Genomic DNA, 8,393 nt, shown 5'->3' with positions numbered 1-8,393 from the left:
GCATTGTGGAGTCCAACAATACGAAAGAATCAGGAGGAAAACTCGCACACAGTTGGAGTCACACCAAGCACAAAGATTGATGGAGGAAATTATCTCAGCTCCAGGACATCTCTGCAGAGTTCCTCAGTGTAGTGTCTTCAGCGACTTTATCAATGGCTTTCCCTGAATCATAAGGTCATAAGGGATATTACTGATGATTGGCATAGCATTCAGTGCTATTTTTGACATCATTGATGCTGAAGAATTCTGTTTCAATATGCAGCAAGAACTGGTTAACATCCAGACATGGGTTGAAAAATGGCAGGCAATTAGTATCTCCATCAGGAGTCTACATAACCATTAACCACTTATTTTCAGTACCATTATGATTGCTGAATGACACAATATGAACACTCAAAAACAAAATATTGCAGATGTTGGAAATTGGAAATAAAATCAGAAAGTGTAGAAAAAAGTCAGTAGGTTTGGGAGAATCTCTGGGAGAGAAACAGAGTTAATGCTTCAAGTCTGAAATGAGTTTTCTTTAGAACTGCTTTCTGAAGAAAAGGCATTTCGGACATGAAACGTTAACTCTGCCTGTCTCTCCGTAGGTGCTGCCAGACTTGCTGAGTTTCTCCAGGATTTTCTGTTTGTTTTAACATACTATGAACATCATGGGGGGTATCACTTATTAGAACCTGAAGTAGACCTGCTATATAAACACTATGGGCTACCAGAGCCATTCAAGGGTTTGGAATTGGCTGTAGTAACTCACCTTCTCTTTCCCTAATGCCAATCAATCTTGGATGTAAGTTTGCTTGATGGGCTGGAAGGTTCATTTCCAAACATTTTGTCACCCTACCCGGTAACATCATCAGTGGGCCTCAGGCAAAGCACTGCTGATAATTCCTGCTTTCTATTTATATTTTTGCATTTCTTTGGGTTGGTGATGTCATTTCCTGTTGGTGATATTATTTCTTCTGGTGAATTCACTTACTGTTCCTTTTCTCAGGAACAGTTATCTTTGTAAATGTCATTTACAAAATACCATGCAAGGACTATAACAAACACTACATTGGGCAAACAGGCAGAAAACTAGCCAACAGGGTACATGAACACCAACTAGCCACAAAAATACATGAACCTCTCTCATTAGTATTCTTACATATGGATGAGAAAGGACACCACTTCGACTGGGACAACACATCCTAGGACAAGCCAAACAAAGACACACACAAGAATTCCTAGAAGCATGAAATTCCAGCTGGAACTCTATCAACAAACACATCACGTTAGACCCCATCTACCACCCCTGAGAAAAGGAACAGGTGCAAGTGTCCCGGAGATGTTCTCTGAAATGCTCTGTGAGTAGGCGTCCATTCTCCCCAATGTAGAGGAAACTGCATCGGGAGCAATGGATACAATAGATATTTGGAAGTGCAGGTAAAACTTTGATGGATGTGGAAGGCTCCTTTGGGGTCTTGTCAGAGGTGAGGGGGAGGTGTAGGTGCAGGTTTTGCAATTCCTGCAGTGGCAGAGGAAGGTGCCAGGAGGGGAGGGCGGGTTGATAGGGGGCTTGGACATGACCAGGTAGTCGCGGAGGGAACGGTCTTTATGGAAAGTGGATAGGGGTGGGTAGGGAAATATATCTCTGGTGGTGGTGGGGTCCGTTTGTAGGTGTTGGAAATGGCGGAGGATGATGAGACAATGATGCCTGCACCTCAGCCCTCGAACCTCAACCCTCCAACCGCATCAAGGACAGGAACAACCTGGTCCTCACCTTCCACCCCACCAACCGCAGCATATATTGCATCATCCTTCATCGCCACTCCCTTACCACCCGACTGGAGGAAGAACACCTCATCTTCCACCCAGGACCCCCTCAATCCCATGGCATCAACGTGGACTTCTCCATTTTCCTTATTTCCCCTCCACCCACCTTACCCCTGTTCCAACCTTCCAGCTCAGTACCGTCCTCATGACCTGCTCCTTCTGTCAATCATCCTTCCCACCTACCTGCTCCACCCTCCTCTCTGACCTATCACCTTCATCCCCACTTCCATCCACCTATTGCACTCTCAGCCATCTTCACCCCAACCCCACCCTGCTCCCGTTTATCTGTCCACCCCCAAAGCTCCCAGCCTCATTCCTGATGAAGGGTTTTTGCCTGATACGTTGATTCTCCTGCTCCTCGGATGCTGCCTGATCTGCTGTGCTTTTCCAGCACCACACTCTCAACTCTGAGTGCATACTCATAAGTGCGGTAATCACTTTCACCTTCTTATTCCACATACAAATTGAGTATATCTCCTCTCAGCCACCTCCAATATATGTACACCTTTTTTTAAATAATGTGATCAAAACTGCAGACAGTATTCAAATGTGTTTTCTGCAATGTCATGTATAATTGAACATAAATGCCTTTTATGTTCAAATCCTCTTGTAATAAAGACCGATTATCAGCCTTCTTCCTTAAGTGCTGTACCTAGACATTAACTTTTTTGCAACTAATGCACTTGAACAATGAAATCTTTCTGCACATCAGAACAGTCATTCTCCATTTAAGTAATACTCTGCTTTTTAATTCTTCCTGGCAAAGTGAACAATTGCATATTTTCCCACAATATACTCCGTCTGTCAGATTTTTTTTTCTCATTTGGCCAATCAATATATATTACTTTACGACTTCCTTATCTTTTTGAAAATCTACCTATCTTGATGTCTTCTGTGAATTTAGCTATCATGCTAAAGTGTAAAAAACTGAGGCTCTACCACATATCCCTGCAGGATTCCACTTGTCACATCCTGCCAATCAGATAAAAACCCATTTAGGCTTCCTCTCTGTTTTCTGCCAGCCAGCTAAATTCTAACCATGCTAATATATTACACCCTACATCATGACCTTTTATTTTGCAAACTAACCAGTAAATCACCTTGACTTAAACAAAAGACACAATATATTATGAGGTGGTAGTATTTTGACTTTATGCCGGGATTGCTACGTATACATATACCTAATCTATGAGGAAAATTTCAGTTTGTCATGGTAGATAATGAACTAAGAACTACAAAATACACTGAGGTCATGAGTTCATCTTCAAAGATGTACTTCCCTACATTCAGCAAAAAACAATTAGCCAAAGCATTGTTTATATTGCTGAGTGCCTAAAGAACTAAATACTAAATAATGGCAACTTGAGAAAGAGCAAATAAATTAATCATTTTCTCTGCTTCCACTCCCATCAAACCCCTGCCCTCACCAGCACCCACCTCCAAGGGTAATTCTAACTGTAGCCAGGATTTTAACTGTGGATCTGTCAGTGCAACCACTTAAAACATTATACCTTTGGTTTTGAATTTTAAGACTATGTTGATACCATGAAGGTCCTGTGTTAATGCACTTGACGTAGGATTTATTTTGGTAGCATAAACAAAGCATAGAGCACCACCTCACCAGGCAGTTTCGCTCTCACTCAGGAGCCAAAGAATTACAGATGTAATTGGTGCTGAAGCTACTCATTTTTATTCCTAAAATTTAACAACGAACTGTGGATGCTAGGACCTGAAACAAAAACAGAAATTATTGGTGAAATCAGCAGATCTGTCAGCACCTGTGGAAAGACAGCAGAGTTAATATTTCAGTCACTCTTAATCAGAACTGGTAGCAACAAGAAAAAGAGAAACTGGAATTAACAATGTGAACAAGAAGAAAGATTAGAATGGAAATCCTAATGAAGAGAAGAGTAGAACCTCTTCAAGGAGGGCAGAGTTGGAAGAAATACGGCAATGAACTAAACACTAAAATAAAACAAAGAACTGCAGATGCTGGAGCTCGGAAACAATAACAGGAATTGCTCGTGAAACTCAACATGTATGATTTTTGAATGATTCCATTTGCATTTTCTTCACTCCTTAGACATGTCCTTAGACATACCTGTCTTAAACGCTGCTGCTGAACCTATGGTGATTAACTTTTCAATTTGTAACTTAGAATTTGTAGCTCAAAGGTAGAAGACAGAGGGTGGTGGTGGAGGGTTGTTTTTCAGACTGGAGGCCTGTGCCAATGGAGTGCCACAAGAATCGGTGCTGAGTCCACTACTTTTTGTCATTTATACAAATGATTTGGATGTGAGCATAAGAGATTTCATTAGTAAGTTTGCAGATGGCACCAAAATTGGAGGTGTAGTGGACAGTGAAGAAGGTTACCTCAGATTATAATGGGATTATGATCAAATGGGCCAATGGGCTGAGAAGTGGCAGATGGGGTTTAATTCAGATAAATGCGAGGTGCTGCATTTTGGGAAAGCAAATCTTAGCAGGACTTATACACTTAATGGGAAGGTCCTAGGGAATATTGCTGAACAAAGAGATCTTGAATTGCAGGTTCATAGCTCCTTGAAAGTGGAGTCACAGGTAGATAGGATAGTGAAGAAGGCATTTGGAATGCTTTCCTTTATTGGTCAAAGTATTGAGTAAAGGAGTTGGGAGGTCATGTTGCGGCTGTATAGAACATTGGTTAGGCCAATGTTGGAATATTGCTTGCAATTCTTGTCTCCTTCCTATTGGAAGGATGTTGTGAAACTTAAAATGGTTCAGTAAAGATTTACAAGGATATTGCCAGGGTTAGACGGTTTGAGCTAAAGAGGGAGGCTGAATAGGCTGAGGCTGTTTTCCCTGGAGCACGGTGGCTGAGGGGTGACCTTATAGAGGTTTATAAAATCATGAGGGGAGTGGATAGGATAAATAGACAAACTCTTTTCCCTGGGGTGGGGAAGTCCAGAACTAGAGGGCATAGGTTTAGGGTGAGAGAGGAACAATACAAAAGAGACCTAAGGGGCAGAGGGTGGTGCGTGTGTGGAATGGGCTGCCAGAGGATGTGGTGGAGGCTAGTATAAGTGCAACACTTATAAGGCATCTGGATGGGTATATGAATAGGAAGGGTTTGGAGGGATATGGGCTGGGCGCTGGCAGGTGGGACTAGATTGGGTTGGGATATCTGGTCAGCATGGACGAGTTGGACCGAAGGGTCTGGTTCTGTGCTGTACATCTCCATAACTCTAGATTCATAGACTAGAACATACAAAGCTCATGGTGTAGGAGAGTCAATGTCAGCTTCACAAAACAAATGCCTTTAGGACCTGATGGTCATGGTTAATTTCCAGTCTGAGAGATGGCAGACAGTAGTATTCCCCAAGGTCTGTACTGTTCTATATATACATTTTGATATTGGAATACAATAGGTTAGCAGAAGAGACAGACAAGTGCAGATTGAATCTTATACGGAGAAACATGAGGTTTGGCAGAAGGTAGATTTAACGGCATAGTTCTCAGGGTATGTGGAGACAGAGGACCTGAGAGGTGGTGTGCAGAGATCTTTAAATATGGCAGAACAATTTGAGAAACAATTAACAATTTGAATTTTGGGCTTCCTAAGTAGAAATATTGAGTATAATGTGCAAAGAACACATGCTAAAGACAGTATTCACTGTTTCATAAACTTTTTTTAAACAAATGGCCTGACCACATTTTCCAAACTGTTTTTGACAGCAGCAAAACAAGTTCACTTAACCCATGATTATTTACCTGTGTGTGTTGCACAGGCTGCTGATTATGCACCTACCCATCCTCTGTATTTTGGATGTGTGTTTGGGGCTGTAGGAGGTAGGTAGTGGGCTAGCCATCCAATTTTTTGCCCAGCCACCATAAACACAGCCAGCACAAAGACATAATATCCAGCCTATTGTCTCTGTGGAAGACTCCATCTCCATCACTTATGTAGCCACATAGTGATGCAAATTAATTTAAACCATCTTTGGTTCCAGTCAACGTTGTTTGTTTCAGTGAAATATCCTTTTTTTCAGTTGAAGCTGTCTTTTAAATATATGAAAACATAACGAAAGAGCTGCCAAAATTACAAACTGGGTTGCAAATGGATTGCATTCTAAGTCAGCTCACGAGTTGATTTGTACTCAAGTTAGAACACAAGACAGGTCAATCTATAGCAGCCATTCATAAGTACAAGAAATGTTTAAATAAAAACATAAATAATGATGAATGGTGTGAATCAGAAACAAAAACAGAAACTGCTGAAAAAGCCCAGCAGGTCTGGCAGCACCTGTGGAGATAAATCAAAATTAACATTTTGGGTCGAGTGACCGTTCATATGTAGGATATTTAAAATTATGCCACTAATGGGATTGTGTTCGTAGGTAGAAGTGTTCATCAGTCGAACTCCCTGTATTGCACTGTAACATCCATCTCCTGATTGATACATCTAACTTTTTAAAAAATTAGTTCATGGGCATCACTGACAAGGCCAACATTTATCTCCTATCCCTAAATGATTTAGAGAAGGGATGATGTAATTCTGTCTTGGAACTCTTGCAATGCTCAGGTTCTGGTATATCCATGGTGCTGTTAAGAAAGGAGTTTCAGGATTTTGAGCCAGTGTCAATGAGGAATGATGATACAGTTCAATATTTGATGGGAACTTGCAGGTGTTGATGCTACCAAGTATCTACTGCCCTTGTGCTTTTAGCAGTAGAGATCTGTGGGTTTGGACAACTCATTGAAAGAACCTTGCTGAATTACAGCAGTGTAATTTTTTAAAATTTCAAAAACATACTTCATTCATAAGAGATCATCTGTGAGGGCATGCAAAGGTTCTAAATCAGTTCTGTACAGTCTTCGAAGAGAAACAAATTAAAACATTTGAATTCTGACATTTTTAGAGCTTCTCTACAGTCGTAAAAACAAAGGGATTTATGACTTATGCTGGAACCTATTTATGTTCATTTTGAGGCAACAAAAGCATCTGACAACTGAGCAGATCTTAATTTGGCAAAAAGACCTGAGATGGTGGTCTTTCCCCACTGCACCTTGGCAGCAGCTGCCAAGCTTTAGTGCGACCCTCAGCATGTCGTCCTGGATCTTAGAATGTGCCAGTCTGCTGAATTACTGCAGTGCATTTTGTAGACGCTACTACTATATGTTGGGTGGGTAAATGTTGGTTAAGCCACAACTGAAATACTATGTTTAATTCAGGTCACCATATTATAGGCGACGTATAATTGCAATAGAGTGTTCAGAGATTTACTATGATGTGGTCTCAACTGGAGGATCAGAGAACTGCCAAAAGATTGTATAGGGTAGTGTTATTATCCTTGAAACTGCAAAGGTTGAGAAGGAAGCTGACAGAAGCATAGATAAGGTAAATAGGAAAGGAGTTTTGAGGAAGGGGCACTTCACCCTGAAATGTTCACACTGATTTCTCTCCACAAATGCTGCCAGACCTGCTGAGCATTTCCATCTTTGTTTCTATTTTTGTTTCTGAATAGGAGGGGATTTTTTCCACTCGTGGAGGGCTAATATTCAGGGTGTAGAGTTAAGGTTAGGGGTAGAAGAGAAAGAAGAGAGTTGAGAACTTCTGATCACTCAGAAAGTGGTGGGTGTCTGAAACTCATTGTCTGATAATGGGGTTGAGTCAGAAAGCTTTGCAGCATTTAAGCAGTATTTAGGATAGTCACTTATAGCCTCCAGGCTGTGGGCCGTCAGCTGAAAGATGGGATTAGTTTATTGTTGATCGGCCTGAACACCAATGGGCTGAATGTAAACATCTATATGTCCATGAGAAAAGAGTGAAAGTTGATGCGGAGAGATTTGGTTCCAATCAAGGAGATTACTGTGACCTGGACGATGTTGAGCTTCTTGAATGTGCGAGCTGTGCAGACTATTTCATCAGATTAGGATAATAGAAGTGAGCAGTGAAGGGTTAAAACATGGGAAGGTGACATAAACCAAATAACAAGTGCGGCTGCTGATCCCAAAGTTAGTTTTGAACCACAATTACGACAAAGAGAACGAATGTGGAATCTGTGTGTGCTATTGTCACAATCTGTGAATTATTATTTCATATTGACCTTGTGTTGGAAGGCTCGCCATAATAAAAAAAAGAAATATTGTTTGTGTTTGTTCTTTGTTGTGCAGAGGTATTACAATAACAGTAACTATGGCCTTTTCAGGTTTAACTTCCATTATCTGATTGATATACTTTTCTTGGAGTAAATGAATTTTGAAGAGGAAGCAACATAAACTAAAATGACTGCAGTGGTCACCTGAGCAAAAGTTTAGACAAGGTTCTTAAGACCAGGTTGGAGTAAACAAAATAGTCTCCACTGGAACTACCATTTTCATCAAAAGAAATCAAACCTGGCAACTGATTCAACATCAAGAAATTAACATCTCCTGCTTTAACTCTCCCATGTATAATGATTTCACACAGGGGGAGCTGAAAAGTTGGCCTGCTAGTTTACCAGTTTGGAAAAACAAATGTTAGCTAGACTCTGTTATACACAGTGAACTATAATTTAACAGCTGCTTTTGAGTATACAAAAAAAGAAAAAAATGAATTTTGA

This window comes from Hemiscyllium ocellatum, chromosome 14 (genome assembly GCF_020745735.1).
Source record: "Hemiscyllium ocellatum isolate sHemOce1 chromosome 14, sHemOce1.pat.X.cur, whole genome shotgun sequence".
NCBI classification, from domain to species: domain Eukaryota; kingdom Metazoa; phylum Chordata; class Chondrichthyes; order Orectolobiformes; family Hemiscylliidae; genus Hemiscyllium; species Hemiscyllium ocellatum.
The sequence above is the reverse complement of the archived record's forward strand: the minus strand, read 5'-3'. Positions refer to the sequence as shown.